Source organism: Cygnus atratus, chromosome 13 (assembly GCF_013377495.2).
Source record: "Cygnus atratus isolate AKBS03 ecotype Queensland, Australia chromosome 13, CAtr_DNAZoo_HiC_assembly, whole genome shotgun sequence".
NCBI classification, from domain to species: domain Eukaryota; kingdom Metazoa; phylum Chordata; class Aves; order Anseriformes; family Anatidae; genus Cygnus; species Cygnus atratus.
Genome location: NC_066374.1, coordinates 1,290,615 through 1,307,843, shown reverse-complemented (window position 1 = coordinate 1,307,843; position 17,229 = coordinate 1,290,615). Strand labels below are relative to the sequence as shown.

The following is a 17,229-nucleotide window of genomic DNA, read 5'->3' as shown; positions in this document are numbered from 1 at the left end:
TTGTTTATGATACCATCTCTAAAGTTTCCATTTGTTGATATATAGTGTTATTTCTAGAATCTTTCAGATCAGAAAAAGTGGATTTGTCTTTTTGTTTTGTTCAATTTTTGCCACCTGAATCCTCTGTAGGACACAGAATGATGTATGACTGAGGAGTTTTAGAGAACTTCTTGACATTATTTTGAAATAATGATAAATGCTTTTAGACTGAAACCATTTTTTTCTGCAAACTTGACAGGGACTGCAGAATACGCTAAAATTGTTCAGGTTGTGCACTTGTAGGTTTCCCTGTTCTAAAATACCAGGTTTTCAGGTATCTGTCCATAAAATGTTGAGATATAGACCTAGATGCCACCTCACAGAAAGTCTACTCAGAATCCCTATAGTGCTTACAAAGTAGAATTTTCCTTGGCATTTTAGCAAGGTTTCAAAGTCCATAGCATCAAGATGTTACATTTTGCCAATGTTTTACACAACACCCCCTCTGTTACTCAAATATGGAGCAAGGGTATTGCATTCTACTCCCAGAATCACATCTAGCCCATTGATTTCAGTCTGTCTTGCCTCTTGAATACATTATTTATGTGTACTTTAATCTTATACATCTCTAAATGCTGCAGATGCATGCACGGTGCACCTATACCTGGCATAGGTCTTTGCTTACCGGTGTAGTATAAGAGGGGAAGATTTCAGTTTCTTGTTACTCTTCTTTGCAAAAGAGTTCTTGGATTGAGAGACTAAGCAAGGTTTGATGTGGAGCTAAATATAGCTCCTGAGGTTGGCCATTGATCTTTTTTTCTGAGCTTTTGATAGTTGGGTATTGTCATTTCTCATCTTCAGGTTTTAACTTCAGAACATTCTTTTTGCTGATTTTTCAAATTTATAGCTTTTGTTGCTCAAAGTTTCTAACAGTGCAGCTTTAGAAGAGGAGCTGGTTTTTGCCTACATGTTATTGTAGAGTTTTGGTCTATAATGTATCTCATGACTTAAAGGAAATGTGTAATAGGTGTAAAACAGTGTAATACAGTATTTTCTGCTGGAGGCTTATTATGTTTGGGAGGCATCCTTGCCAGTCCATTCTCAGTCAGACTCTACAACAAGCACCAAAGTGTATTCTTATTTGAACCCTAGAGCTGAACTTTTCCTACTTGCCCAAGTGTTTGATAAATCCGTGTTTCACAGAAGTTGCAAGTTGGGGCATATTAAAACATTTTCTAAATAAATAAAAAAAAATAATAAAGCAAAACATTAACTTTTTTTTTAGCATGCAGTTATTTAAGGATTTATTTTTAATCATTTTTGATCTGTAAATAATTCCTTTTAGTAATTCCTATAATCACAGAATCACAGAATCGTCTAGGTTGGAAGAGACCTCCAAGATCATCTAGTCCAACCTCTGCCCTAACACTAACAAGTCCTCCACTAAACCATATCACTAAGGGCTACATCTAAACGTCTTTTAAAGACCTCCAGGGATGGCGACTCAACCACCTCCCTGGGCAGCCCATTCCAATGCCTAACAACCCTTTCGGTAAAGAAGTTCTTCCTAACATCCAACCTAAACCTCCCCTGGCGCAACTTTAGCCCATTCCCCATCGTCCTGTCACCAGGCACATGGGAGAATAGACCAACCCCTACCTCTCTACAGCCTCCTTTAAGGTACCTATAGAGAGCGATGAGGTCTCCCCTGAGCCTCCTCTTCTCCAGGCTAAACAACCCCAGTTCCCTCAGCCGCTCCTCCTAAGACTTGTTCTCCAGACCCCTCACCAGCTTCGTTGCCCTTCTCTGGACTCTCTCGAGCACCTCCATGTCCTTCTTGTAGCGAGGGGCCCAAAACTGAACACAGTACTCAAGGTGCGGCCTCACCAGAGCCGAGTACAGGGGGACAATCACCTCCCTAGACCTGCTGGCCACACTGTTTCTTATGCAAGCCAGGATGCTGTTGGCCTTCTTGGCCACCTGAGCACACTGCTGGCTCATATTCAGCCGACTATCAACCAATACTCCCAGGTCCTTCTCTGCCAGGCAGCTTTCCAGCCACTCATCTCCCAGCCTGTAGCGCTGCTTGGGGTTGTTGTGCCCCAGGTGCAGGACCCGGCACTTGGCCTTGTTGAACTTCATACAGTTGACCTCAGCCCATCGCTCCAGCCTATCCAGATCTTCCTGCAGAGCCTTCTTTCCCTCGAGCAGATCGACACACGCACCTAACTTGGTGTCATCTGCAAACTTACTGAGGGTGCACTCGATCCCCTCATCCAGGTCATCGATAGAGATATTAAAGAGGACCAGCCCCAGCACTGAGCCCTGGGGGCTCCACTAGTAACCGGCCTCCAACTGGATTTGGCTCCATTCACCACAACTCTTTGGGCCTGGCCATCCAGCCAGTTTCTAACCCAACAAAGCGTACGCCAGTCCAAGCCACGAGCAGCCAGTTTCTTGAGGAGAATGTTGTGGGAAACGGTGTCAAAAGCCTTACTGAAGTCAAGGTAGATCACATCCACAGCCTTCCCCTCATCCACCAAGCGCGTCACTTGGTCATAGAAGGAGATCAGGTTCGTCAAGCAGGACCTACCTTTCATAAACCCATGCTGACTGGGCCTGATCGCCTGCATGCCCTGCAAGTGCCGCGTGATGACACTCAAGATAATCTGCTCCATGAGCTTCCCTGGCACCGAGGTCAAACTAACAGGCCTATAGTTCCCCGGGTCTACCCTCCGGCCCTTCTTGTAGATGGGCATCACATTTGCTAGCCGCCAGTCAACTGGAACCTCCCCTGATAGCCAGGACTGCCGATAAATGATGGAAAGCGGCTTGGCCAGCTCCTCCGCCAGTTCGCTCAGTACCCTCGGGTGGATCCCATCCAGCCCCATCGACTTGCGTACATCCAAGTGCTGTAGCAGGTCGCCAACCATTTCTTCATGGATAGCGAGGGCCACATCCTGCCCTCCTTTCCTTCAGAGAGGAAATTTCCTCTCAGAAATTTCCTTCAGAATTTTTCCTTCAGAAGGAAATTTCCTTCAGAGAGGAAATTGTAAGCCTAAAGTATACAAAGAAAACCTTTTCAGTTATAGTTTGGGAAACTGTGGTGAGTTCAGACGTTTAAAAGAACTCAAGCTGAGTGAAATGCCTATGAAAGTGGCTGTTGTGAGGAAAAAGCCATAGGTTTGTAGGGGCGGTTCGTTGCTGTGGAGCCAGAAGCCTGTGGCGCACTGAGGTACAGGCCGCGATCAGGCCTCAGGGCTGGCATGATGAAGTAGGCCTTAGAGCTTCCCTTGTGGAAATACACCCAGAAAGGAGAGACAAAAGATGCAAATTTTCCGGGCAGCTCCAGAAAAATGGGTCTGCTGAAGCCTCCAGTGTCTTCTACAACACAGCACATGCAATAACAGGCTTCCAAGAAGAAGCTGAGCCTTTTACTTTTTTCAGAATATCCCAAGAGATATTTCAATGACTTTGTCCTTTCTAGATATCTAAATGAGAATAGGTAAGCGATATGAGTTCTCGGGCTCGCTTTGCAAAAGAGATATTTCTGAACCGTGAGACACTGATCTGGATGGAAATTTGCCATCGTCTTTCAGTGACGTTCTAGACTTCCATTTCAGTTTTTATTTGTTTTTTTTGGGCCACAGGTCTGGTTTATGGCTGAACAGAAAAGTGAACTAGCTTGTGATCAATACTGCACAGTCCCACAAATCCAGAATCCTCACTTGATAGCTGCAGTTAAGACACCCACACAGGTTCAAAACCTGAAGGATATTTATTGTAATCATAATTTTCATTACCTGTTTCTGAATCCGTCTCCCTTTTGCTATAGAAAAAGTAAGATAGTATTGCAGGAAAAGGCATAGCATGAGCTGAATGCTTCATGTCACTCAGAATATTTAGTCATTTACTTTGTGCTTTCACTTTTTAGTGCACCCTAGTATTTTTGTGTTATTTTTCATTGTCAGGATATGAAAGCGGCAACGTTCATTAAATTGTCTGTGGTAATAGTAAGGTCTTTCTCCTGAGTAAATGCATGTTATTTAGAGCCCAGTTGTATAAATGCATTGCCTGGCAATTGTCAACAATAAAATTAATCTGAATCTACTAATAGCTTCCCTCTCCTCCAAATTTAATATCCAGCTCGTCCATAAAACTATTTCTGTTGCCAGACACATCTGCTCTTGTAAGCATAAATGAGAAAATATATCCATATGTTGCTTTTATCTGAATAACAAAGTTTTTGTGTATTTTTTTCTTTTTATTTTTTTCCCCATGACATACATGGTGGTAACAAATAAATGGAAAAATATCAAAACAGAAAATAGAAAATGAAGATGTGTTCTCAGCAACAAAGATGTAAATTTGAACGGTTGCTTGTCTCCATTGAAAACAGAGTGGATCCACTCTGGGGCTCATGTTTAGCATCCACAATAACTCAGTTGAAATAGACTGTATCAATGTAGAAAGTGAAGATGAGAGCACTAGCATGTCTGCTAAGTTTTGATATAGGTGGAAGCTAATTCTGTGAATGAAATGGATCCAGTGGATCCAATTATCCAATTTGGATATTAAAAAAAAAAAAAAAAAAAACAGTGTCTGCTGTAGCCTTCATACATTAAAACCTACAAAAAATTAAAGAGGAACAAGTTCCTTCCTTTGAAATACACAATTTGATATTTTAACTGCAAATAAAAAAAAATAGTTTTTTTCTTTTTTCTTTCATTTGGCAAAACAAGCTGACTGGACAGACAGATATGAGAGAAATTCAATCATGGTCGCTTAATTAACAATTTCTTAAACTACAAAAATATTCTGAAGTATTCTGTAATGTTATGCTCCAAGGTGACAAGAAATGCGATGTCTGCCTTTTGCTCTCCTTGTAATCGAAAGAACAATTTATGTATGCATATGTGTGTAGACCAAGGTCATGAGCTTAGAAAAGTATCTTCTTCATCATACTTAGGAAGTTGAAAGGTAAAATTAAATTATTTGATGCCAGATTCAGTAGGTGCTGACTTTTCAGCTACTTGTGCTCTTCCTGGAAGGTTTCCCACCCTGTCTGAAATCAGACTGGATTTAAGTTATTTATACCAAATACTTTATTGCTAAGTGGTGAGAGTAAGTGAACTAGAAGCATCACTTCTCAGTAGCTCACTCTGGGAACAAGAAGATCGTGAGGAGTGCAGAAGCTGTGAACTGTACTGGCCAAGCAATGATGCCTGTGGTTGACATTTGCTATCGGTTGTAGGACGGAGGTTTGCATATTGTTCGGTGTTTCATCTTGGAAAGAATCTGGGTTCAGATTCAATCTCTAGTTCTGATTGCAGCTGAACATTACAGAATTCTGGTTTAGGGGATGTCTGTGTGCTTACATGAGATAAATACAACCTGGGCTTCGGTGCCATTTGTCTGTTGCTGCTGCATGAGTTCGTATTGTCCTGAATACAAATGGAGAGACTGTATCTCTGTCATTCCTCTGAGGAGAGGTTTGCATTGCTGAGATTGCTTTCTTGCATCCTTACTTTCTGTATGTGCCTTCAGAAAGGACTTAAATAACTTCAGTGCAGTTCTTTGGATCCTTGCCATCTCTCAGATCCACAATGCTAAATGCTGTAGGGAGGTCTAGGAGCACGAGAACAGATGCCTGTTTACCATTCATCGCTGGAGAGAGATTTGTGCGTCAGTGTTGTTGAGGCTCATTTCTTCCCTCATGACTTTAGCAGAATCTTGACTTTGTTTCTGTCTGGGAGAGCAGCTGGTCATCAGGCTTTGGCTGACGCTTCTGCTTTCTGAGTAGCAGGTTGCTGTCCGATAGTAGTTAGAAACCTCCAGGAGACATTGATACTGCTTTCAGTATTGGTGGACTAAGGTGTGCCCGAAGAACACGGGAAAAGGGCTGCTTGTTCTCCCACCCTGTTTGAGGCAGCGAGTATTTCAGCCACGAGAGACAAGATGAATGTGCTTCTTCCATCAACTAGAAAACACATTGAACGGGTTCAGAAGATTTTGTGTTTTTCTTTGAATGTGGAGAGGATCCCTGCTTTTGAGGAGCTGTTTCAAAGTTTTTGTGACAAGCACAGCTCAGCTGCATTTCTCCCCTGCACATGGACAGGGTTGAGCTGGGAGGGAATTGAGAGGCTCTGGTCCTGCCACCACCTCCAGAAGCCGTAATGGTGAAGACTCAGGTGCAGCCGTTCACCCAGGCCCTCGGAAACCCAGGCCAGGTGGGCACACCGCCCTGAAAATTTCCTCATCTTGGTATCTTGTGCTTTGGAAGATCTTTGTGATCAAACGACTGTGAAGAAAAAGTCAAGTATCTTTCTTTCCCTTTTGCACTTTTTTCCAGCTCTCAATCAAAATAACTTGACAGAAAAAAGGGATGAATGCTAAATTTTATTTTTGCTTGTCTAATGCCAGTTATGAAGTGGGATCAAAGCTCTCAGGGCAGGGAGTAGAGGAGAATCCTGGACTTTGGGGGGTGATTTCATTTTGTGTTCCATCTTGTAGCACATTTGCTGCATGGCAGCAAACAGCAATCACATTTCCACCCTGGTGGTACCTGTAAGTCAACAGTGCCTCTGGGATCTTTCACCATGAAAGGTGCTATATAAATGCAAGGCAATGATATTATCTTTATTATCAATTAAATTTTTAGTGCTCTGACAATCTGGCATGCAAGGTGCATCAATTGAAATCTAGCTGTGATTATTTCTAAACAGGCAGATCTTGCTAGATTAATCAAATTGAAAAGGAACAAGAGGGCAGCTCAGTTATGTCAGGATAAAATCAAATCAGTATATTAGAATCTGCATAGAAATGTTGTCATGTTTCATATCTGTTTTTTTTTTCCAAGAGACTTGTCTTTGTTTGCAAAATCTGAGTTTATATAGCAGGATCGTTGATGGCATTTCTGTAAGAAATTTTACTGGAGTTAGGACTGTGAATATTGTCTTCTGTTCCAAGAGCTTGAGTCTTCATTTTGTAAGAGTAAATATGAGCATGTGGTATTTTAAGGTGATTATTCTTTACACTTCTGTTTATGTCAAGATATTCTAATCACTGTTTTATTTCTAGAGCTGTTCTCTGTGCCTGCTTTCGGTTGTATGTATGTGAGTGTTTCACCTGTATTTTTAGTGCTTCTGTATATTTTACACAAGCCTGGTCTTAATAGCAGATTTTCTGCAGAATTGTTTTGCCCATCTTCATCCCATCCTGAAATGTGTGTTAGCAGACCTGCAGAAATGGAGGCTTAGCACATCTGATTAGTTCCTGGGTCACTCTGAAAAAAGATGATCAATTTATTGAGTCTTTTTATTGACTGTAAATTACTGCTATCTTTTTGCTAGGCTAACTCTCCTGAGCACCTTCAGGTGGATAGCCAATAAAGAGCTGTCTAGTGATACGTTATTTTATGCATTTTCAGGTAAATCAAAGATAAAAAGGAAAGTCTAGCAGTTAAGACATTATGTAGATTTATGGCACGCTTAGAAAACTTTGGATTCTTTTGTAAAATAGTGACTAGTTTGCAGTCACCTCGTGGATGTGGTTCACCTCTGTAAATGTTTTGTATAGAGGAATATTTTTATTTTTACCGTGACACCTCTGAACTACGTGTAGTTCTTTGAGAGTTGCTGAATGGGTACTAATGATGTTTTTCATAACTGGATAATGCATAATTCTCACTCTGCAGTCAAGAAATAAGATGGGGAAAATATTTGTAAGTTTATGGTGAATTTACTAGCCCTTCATGAATGATAATCCGGTAGGGTCACTTTAATAGGTTGTTACTAGGTGTTGTTGATAAGTTACCACTGATAGCTTTCTGGTCAGGAATAACTAGATAGGTCAGTCTGCCTATGCTGGAAGGTGGGGTGCACGAGAACACAAATAAGTCCTGTGGGGAAAATGTAGATGTGTTTTTTATTCTACAGGCTGGTTTTTGGCTGGCTGTTTTGCCTAGGAGGCAAAAAAAAAAAAAAACAAATGGCCATACTAAAACTGAATAAATCTGAATAGATTCTGCAAGGAATACGAGAACTTTGCAAACTGACTGCAAAAAACCCCTATGGCTTCCCTGTGACAGATGTGTTTTACCAAAGCTTTGTTTTCACAAAGTATCACAATTGCTGTCCTAGAGCCATCATTTTTCATTATTTGCAAACATGGAAATAACTTCAATAAAGACGGCGGCCCGATGGCCAGCTAATGCTGCCATCTCAGTATGTGTATCATACGTATCCGTGTTTACAAAACAAGTGAAAAAGGAGAACAGACAGAGGAAAGACTTAAATTTGGTGGCATTTTTGAAAGGAACAAACAAAATATTTCTCACCAGATGGAAATGGGGTTGAGCAGATCACTGACAGTTAGAAATAACACCCTCCTTCACCCCGATTTTAAAGCTGACCAGCAATATTGCTGCTGTATGCACATATGTGTGTTTTGAGGTTTAGTGATTTAGTCTGGAGATGTTTGCATTATGGTATCAGTTAAAACGTTTATTCAGTCTTATTGCATTGTCTTAGAACAAAAGCATTTCTCCCATATGAGAGTTTTGCAGCACTGCAGAAACAGCACTTGAGACAAAAATTGGGTTGTGGGTCTAGGCATGTGTGTGTCGAGATATACTTGTATGTATGGGTGTGAATGCATGAGTTTTACAATATTCAGATGTTAGTCCTGATGGATTTTAACTGTCCTCATAATATTAGAAGTAGTTTAAATTATGATACCGCTTTTAATGTTATCTAAGTAATCTGTACCTCTCTTTCATTTATATGACTCTTTTATCATATTTGAACCTTAGCCAGCATGTGACATTGCTGTTAAACTGAAAATTAATGGAGTATCAGTATCAGTAAGTAGTACAGAAAGCCTCCTTCTCTGGTCAGCTGTAACCATGGTATCTGAAACACTGTCCGACATAACCTCTTTGATGCCTTTTCTTTTTTTTTTGCCCAGAAAGAGCTTTTATCAAAATTTCTACAGCTTTCCTGTTGCACTGACACCCAAATTCGTTTCTTATCAGTTGGGAATACACCGTTGGATTTTTCTTTAGTTAAAAAAAAAGAAAAAGTTCCTGCTGAAAAAGAAGATGAATGTAGTTCAGAAAATAACAAAAGAATATCTATGTGTGTTGAGCTGCTATCTCATTGTATAATCCTGTCTCTTTGAAGCTTTAGCTTTAGTCTATAGACCAACAGCATATACAGAAATGTAGGTTTAGCAGCACTAGGCTTTAAAGTGCTATTCATGTTTGGTCTGATAAAATTAAAAAAATATATATATCATTTGGAAAGAGAATTAATTAGCACATTGTGCTGAGGGATGGTGAGCTGCTGTGAAGGTGTCAGGGCACAAGCAGAGGGTGCAGTTTACTGGCCGGAGAGCAAGGTGTGAGGGGTGAGGTGGCCCCTGCGTGTTCCTGGGAGCTCTGGCAAGGCAGGAGCAGGGTCAGGGGACAGGTTCCCTTTCTGGTTTCCCACAGCTGGTCTCTGATCTCCAGTAAATCCCATGCCCTGATGCTACCTTAGGGGCTTTTTCCATAAAGCAGCAATTTTACACCCCCAACTGGCACGGTGCCCTTCCAGTGCACCTTTGGATTTGAGATTCAACCTGAGAAGCACTAAAAGAAGAGCCGTGTTTAAAGTTTTCTGTTCAGAAATTGGACTTTTTCTGCATTCCACTGCAATTTGAGATATATTTGGACCCCTGAAATCCCACCTGTGCCCCCACAGCCAGGTCGGCTCCGCCAGGGCCAGGAAGAACTCTTCAGTCTGCCTGAAAAATCTTCAGATTCCCATGGAGCAGTCGTGCTACACATTACCCAGCTGACCATATACCAATTCACGTGTTGCCTCCTAGCCCGACTGGTGTGGTTTGCTGTTTGTCAGGGAGAATTACTAAAATAAAGTGTCATGATGATCCATCTGTTCTGTAAAAAGCATTCAAACCAGACAGTTTTTACTTGTATGGTGTTGAAAAATGGCATTGGGTAACATTTGAAAGAAAAAAAATGAAGCACGGTATCAAAAAAATGGCATAGTGGGGTAGAAAATGTCTGGACGTGTGCATGCACGTAAACATGTATGCTTCATATGTCACACAACAGTATTGCCACCTATTGTTGGAAATTCAGACTTCACACAGATGTTCAGGGTATGTTTTTTTTTCCAATATAACTCAGGTCTCCTCCTACTGGTGAGACTGGCAAAGGAACTGAGAGTACTGTTAAGAAGAGTAGCTCTTAGAGGCTCTGGTAATGGCACGGGGCTATAAAGTGATGGGCGCTCTTCAGAAATCAAGAGAGGATAAACATTATCAAAGAAATCTAAAGCTGCTGATGCTTTTACATAACTTAGATGTATGAGCCCATTGTCAGTGGCATCTCTTTGATGAACGAAGGAGTGAATGTGTCTGGTGTGCACATCTCAAGCTTATCTATGTAATTTTCATAGGAACGATTTGAACAGTGAAATAACCAGTTAAATAAATTGAGACAAGATTTATAAATGTATGTACAGCTTGAGCTGTACTTCGAAAATGTGTGCAGAGTCAAGTTGTTCTCCATTAATTGATACAAATTTATTTGGATAATAAATACCCATTGGCATTAAATCTGATAATTGCATTGGTCTATGGAGTAGTGTTGGAGAATAAGAAGTTGGTTAATTTACATTCCTGTTTGAGAGGATTGTTTTGTTCAAAAGAAAAATGTTTTTTTTGTGGTTTTTTTTTTTTTTGGAAAGCAAAGGAAAATTAATCAGAAGTTGTCCAATACTCAGAGCATTTCTGTGAAAAATGAATGGGAGAATGTGAGTACTCTCTTACAGTCAGAAAAAAAAAATGACCGATGCAGTATTGTTTGCATAGCCCTTACCTCCAAATACACATGCATTTCTTTGCAGAAATTTTGTTTGGTTTCACTGGGGAATCCTTGATGCTTCTGCTGTGCATGTACAAGCCTCCAGCACATGTCCCAGGCAGGGGGTTTGTGCAGCGGGCAAGCCTGACGCATCTGAAGATGCTGGATTCATGGCATGTGCATGGATTGACTGTGTGGTGTGGGTACGATAGGTCTAATGTTTCCAGAAGCTTCAGGCTCACTGTGTGAGTGTGGCATTAGCATGGTATTTCTGCTCGGGGAGGTGCAGACAGAAAAGCAGCAGCCCTTGTCCTGCTGTCCATAAAGATCTCTGCTTGCCAAGGGATCAGTCCTGGGAGAAGTCTGTCCCAGAACAGTTCTCGGATAGTAGCATCGTAAACCTTTTCAACTTTATATTAAATACTACTTTTATTTGACAATTCCTCTCTAAAAAGCCCTCTGGGGAAACAGCGACCATGATACCTCTCTGTTACTGCCTTGCTTTCTTTTTCCTGTCACCTGGGGCTCTGTGTTTAAGGATGTCTCCAGGTTAGGGAGTAGGAAAACACAGCCACATGTGAGTGTTTTCCTTCCCCTGAACTTTGTGGTGGGAGGACTGCATTGTTTCTAAGAGTACTTTAGGAACAATGACTACCGCGTATTTTGCAATATCCAAATATCAAAATGCAAACTCTGAAGCCTTCAAAGATTATCCGTTTCTATTCCAAAATTGCATGTTCTCAAGACAGAGTTTATTTCATTGTAAATTGAGCAGAATTATGCATGAATGGTCTGATTAGCTTTTTTCAGTGCCATGAAATTTTAATGCTTTTCTGCAGGGGGCTGAGGTAAATCTCAGGGCTGGTAGACAAGAGTTCCTGTCACTCTTTCAGGTGAAGCATAAGCAAAAATTAACCTCTATTATAGAGTATGGTAGCTAAAATGTGGAACGTTAGCACTTGTTCTGAACACGTTGTGTAGCAGCATGCAGCTGTTTGAGCTATCTACAGGCACTGTACCAGCAGTTGGGCTGAGCGCGAACAGGAAGGCACTTAGAGCATGCATTGGCATAGAAAGCCAAATGAGGAACACGAGAGCAGCACTGGGAAGAACACTTCTAGGTTTTTAGGTAAAGAGCTACAAAAAATAAACCTGTGGGTGAAAGAGGTTCAGTTCAGGGAAGTATGATTTTGTGTATTCATTGTAAAATAGATGGGTAAATAGCTTTGGACTACTTAGGTGGCCCTAAATCTTTATTTGTATGGCAAATGTCACGTATTAGAATGGCCTTGCATTTGTGATTATTTGTAATTTGCAGCTTTTTAGCTGCAGACTGAGTTGAATCATATGGCAGAGGTTTAATTTCTACATGACGATGTGAACTGTTTGTTGTACAGGTACCGGCATGTCAAAATCCACAGTTCATGAGAACTGTATGGCCTTATCTATCTCTCATTTGTCAAGAGTTGATAGGCCTTGCTCAATCTGTTAACTGTGTGTGTTCATCCAAGCTTAACTGACAAGTAGAACGTACCCAGTAAGATTAGACTATGGGGATGACCTTTGCTGATTAGGCAATCTAAGTTACATCACACTTGGTGTACACTAAGCCACTTGTAATGAAATGGTATTTTGAAATGATTCTGTACTATTTCATCCCAGTATTAATCAGTATGGATAAAGATGAGTAAGGATATTTTTTTTAAAGTAACGTTACGTTTCACAGAAAGTGACTCGAGGAGGAGTTAACATGGAAAGAATTCTTTTGTTGGGCACTAACGATATTTTTACATTGAGTCTTGTCTTATGGTTTGTGGATGCGGTAGTGGGAAACCTTGCTACTTGTATGCCCCGAAGTTGTTAGGCTTCTAACACAGCTTGTTCAGGGAATTGATTTTGTTTATTAGGAATATACAGCATTATAATTTACTGTTACCCATAAAAATAAGTGGAAAAATTTAGCATTCCTTGGTAATATGTGACAGGTGACATTTCATGCACATACTTTTGAAAAATCTGTTGTATAGTTGCGAATTGTCAGACCTTGAACAGACCTGTGGTCAGACCTCGGTGTCGTATCAGCAGTCTCAAAGGCAGAGCACCCTTCTGTGAAGTGGGAGGAAAGGGGTTATGGTATCTTCGGGATGAAAGGAGAGATGCAGAATGGAGCATGAAATTCTGGAGAAATTTGCGTGAATCACAAACTGTCCATGGCAGAGGAGGAACAGTTTTGTGCCCTTGATAATTGGCCTGTCTTGGAAATGTGGGTGCTGAAATGTAGTTTCTTAAATTAATTGTTAGTTCAAGTTGCTGTAAGAAGGGAAGACTTTAATATATTCCCAGTGAAATATTTAGTTATCTTATTTCAAGTGACACTGAGCTTGAATACCCAAAGAAATATGTTTGCGGAATGAAAAAGGATTAACATGGCAACAGTTGTAGCCCTTGATAGCTTGCTTAAAGATCGTGGTTAAATCTCTTATTAGATTTCACAAAGATATTTGTTTCCACTACCGAAATGATAGGTTTAGTGTCTTCCAAGGGAATATTTAATAGCAATGCTTTGTATCGTATTATCCGCTTGTGGATTAAGCTTGCTGAGCTGCTGGAAAACACTGTGGTAGTCCAGAGTTCACAACCTTAATCTGGTTAGGCTGTTCCTGATGATTAACTTGGGCTTCCTTATTTATTTATTTTAAATCTAGGAGACCTTAACTTCTTAGGAATTTGTGCATCTGTGCTGAGATCAGCCTAATCCTGCTGACAGAGCTCTGAATTACACAATCTAAACCAACCGTGGAGTTCAGCGCTTAACGTGACTCAATCAGAAATAGTCTTACACCGGTTGGGAATTGAGAGGAGTGGGTGCTGAACTGAAAAACTGGCAGTTGGGAGAACTGTTCTTTATTTCTTTAATGATGTTTTTGGAATAATAGAGACCTGGTAAAAGGGACCACGATACAGGCTGCGCAGTACCAGTGTCCCCATGGTAAAGGCCCTGGCAGTGGGAGTCAGCTGCGTGTGTGTGGCAGTGACAGATTTCTCCAGATTTTGTCATCATTTCTTATGCTTTTTCTCTATTGGTTCGTGCTTTCTGAGCAGGATACTTCTCAGAGTGCTTCAATATTTGCATGATGCTTAAATGCGTAAGATAACTTTTACAAATGTTTTTTCTCAGTTTATCAGTTACATTTGTGATAATAAAATTAATATTCATTAGCTAAAATCCAAACTAATACTATTAAAATCAGCCACTCAGAGATCACTAAATGGCCATTACCATTGCTTTCTTATCATTTCCATGCAAACAACACAATTTTATGATAAAATATTATTCATTATTATAAGCAGCAGTATCCCACGCAGACTCGTTTTCCTTTTTTGTGTGTGAAGCTAATGAAACTGTATGTTGTGTTATGTCTTGGTTGTTTGTTCTGATGTAAAAAGGTGTTTGTTTTGGTTTTGGTTTGGTTTTGTTGATGTAAAAAGGTGATGGTTTTGTTGCTTGTCTGATGTAAAAAGGTGTTTGTTCATTATTAAACATTTATTGACTACTTCTCATAACCATTTGATGTGGAAAATGATGATTGGGCTAGATTGTTAGCAAGCTGAAATTAGGTAGATAAACACATGGTACTCACTAATTTAAGTCTTTAACTTTCAGTAAATATGATAATGTTGATTACCTTCCACATTTCACTCTGGCTATTTATGCTATAAGTATTCAATTTCTCCTGTTTACTTTTTTGTTTAAACTCATCAGGGAGATAAATTTACTCAGTGTTTTGGTCAGCTGATTAATTTGAGATCTCCAGCATTTGGATGTTATCCTAATAATGTATAAATTCCGAATTCACTTTTTAACATCTTGTGTGCCCCACGCCTTCACTAGAATATGAACTTCTCTTTTCCTTCCCTTGTCACAAATAGATTAAGGAGGATTTTTAATTCCAAACTCAACTAATGCTGTTTGTTATCCAAATTACTTTTGAGCTGAAATACAGCTTAAGATGGTTTGAAGTCAAGCTATTGAAGTAGTTCAGCCTGCAAACATCTGTGGTTGTAAAATGGACCCGCTCAAACTGCTAATAAGACAGGTTTTGTCAGTGTTTCAGTGCTTTTGTAATGGTTATCTTAGCCCTCTAACTTGAACAGAAGAAATCACATTACATTGCTAAACACGTGCAGTTGGAGGCTGAGCTCAATTATGCTGCTGTGCGTCAGCGCAGTTCCCGACAGAGTTCAGAGCACGCACGCTCCATACTGGCACAGGCTCCCAGCAAAAGGAAACGTGCCTCTAACTTCCAAAGTCAGTAAGGTGGTGAATATTGCAGCTCCAGGAGTTTCTCTGCATTTGCTCATACTTAATTTTTCAATATTAAGACGGTAATGCTAAGGATGACCTTTACTGTACAGTATACGTTTGTAATTTTAGTGAGCTCGTTTTTCCAATCATAAATTGTAAAACTATCAAGTAATAAACCAGTGGATGTGAGGAGGTTACAAATATGTAGTTTACAATGTAGTCTGGAACAGGAGTTGTTGTGTTTCTGTTTTTATTAAAGCATACATTGTATTTAAACAAGTCTAACCAAAGAGCAGTATTTTTCAGTATGTCACATGGAGTATAATAATTGTCTGCTTACCAAATGTTCAGTGGTTAGCAATAACACTAACTGAACTCATTTGTTTGCTTTTTATTGTGTTTTTTTTTTTTTTTTTAAAAAGTAATAAAACTGAAACACAAGAGGAAAGAAAAGTATAAAGTTTCTACTTTGTTCTTTCCCGTAGACATTTTTTGCTGACAAACATAGCACATACTTAATAATGATTATTGGGCTGAGAATGCTGACATAGCAAAAGAGGATGAATTCTGCAAAGTTGTTTTAAATACTTAGACTTTATACCCGAGTTCGTTTCAGGCAAGAAAAAATCCCAATGCATTTCACTTACTAGCAGGACTTTGAGTGAGAGATGGGCAGAATTAGGTTGGTGCTGTGCTGTGCTGTTTGACAAGAGCTGGATGGAAATGGTTATTCATTCTCAGCAGTTCTCCGTGCTAAACAAGGTTTCCTTCCTCCAGCTATTCAGCTGTTTCCAGTAATAAGTTGACTATTGCATTCTTTTTGTAGATATGATACTCACTCTATCACGTTCATTTAGGGAATGCTCTCATTCCCTAAATACAGATCAGCTGAAGCCACTGGAAAGATAACTGCTGTTCCTTCAGAGTGCTCTGGCTGGGATGTCCACCCAGGGACCGGATCCTGCTGTTCTCAGAAGAGCACCACAGAGCAGCGCAGAATCAGAGCCTCTTCGTTTCTATCCTTGTTTATTTCTGGAGACATCTTCACCACGCGTAGTTCAAAGTCAGCTGTTGTAAGAGCTGTATGTACCAGCAAAGAATAAGGGTTTCTTTTGTGTGTATCTTAACTATGATTAGGTCTCCAGTCCTGATCAAAGCTTAGCTAGAAGTCTGTTAATAATGGGGTTGGGAATTGTTGGAGCTGAAATGAGAAATAGACCCTTTAATGATTGCTTTAGTAGCAAATTTCATGCTAATGTTTAGTGTTCAGCCTGCAGGTTTGTGTTCCATGTAATTCTATAAAGCCGAGATATAAAAATATAACTAGATTCTATGTGTGGGAGGAATTTCTGCATTTTTTTTCCCTAGAGAGTAAAAATTTGCATAGATTAAAACAATTCTACTTGTACTATTTTTGAAGCCAAAAATATACGTGTGTTTGTAAAAACTATTAACAAAACACACCCTTTGAGAGCCAGATGTTTACTAAGGGAATGCAGTGACAGGACTCGCGCTCTAGGAGCATATTCAGACCTGTGCTTTTAGGAAACAGATTGCATCTACAGTGGTGGGGTTTGGTGGGTTTTTTGTTTGGTTGTTTTGTTTATTATGGACAGTGCATCTTTATTCCATAATTATACAGTGTACTGTAGGTGGCCATAAAGCCTGTATTTTATTAGGTCATCTTAAAAGGAATTAATGCAGTTATTTCTCTCTTTTTTTTCCCTGTTTTTGATAATGGAGATCTTTAACCTTAATTTACATCAAATTCCAAAGCCAGTATCAATTTTCAAAGAAAATCATCTTGACAGGTAAAGATGTTGATGTAGGCAAATGTTTAGACAATTCTGCATTGTATTTTCACTTAAAAAAAAAAAAAAAAGTTTTGTCCTTTTAAAGGTTGGCATAGGACATCCATCTCACATGCAAGTATTCCTTGTATTGCTGATGTAGACCGATGTTCCTATTCATGGGATTCTGGGAATGCCCTAGCTATGTGTAGCCCCAGGCATTTCACAAAGCAGCATTACTTGGGCATGGAGTGATTCCAGATGCAGGCACAGGACTTCGTTTG

The 17,229-nt window shown here is 40.0% G+C and overlaps 1 protein-coding gene across 1 annotated transcript in view; it reads left to right on the top strand.

Annotated features, from left to right (window-relative positions):
- The window catches only part of TENM1 (teneurin transmembrane protein 1), a 325,742-nt gene that overhangs the window by 52,377 nt on the left and 256,136 nt on the right, over positions 1-17,229 (top strand). The gene's annotated exons all lie outside the window — the stretch shown is intronic.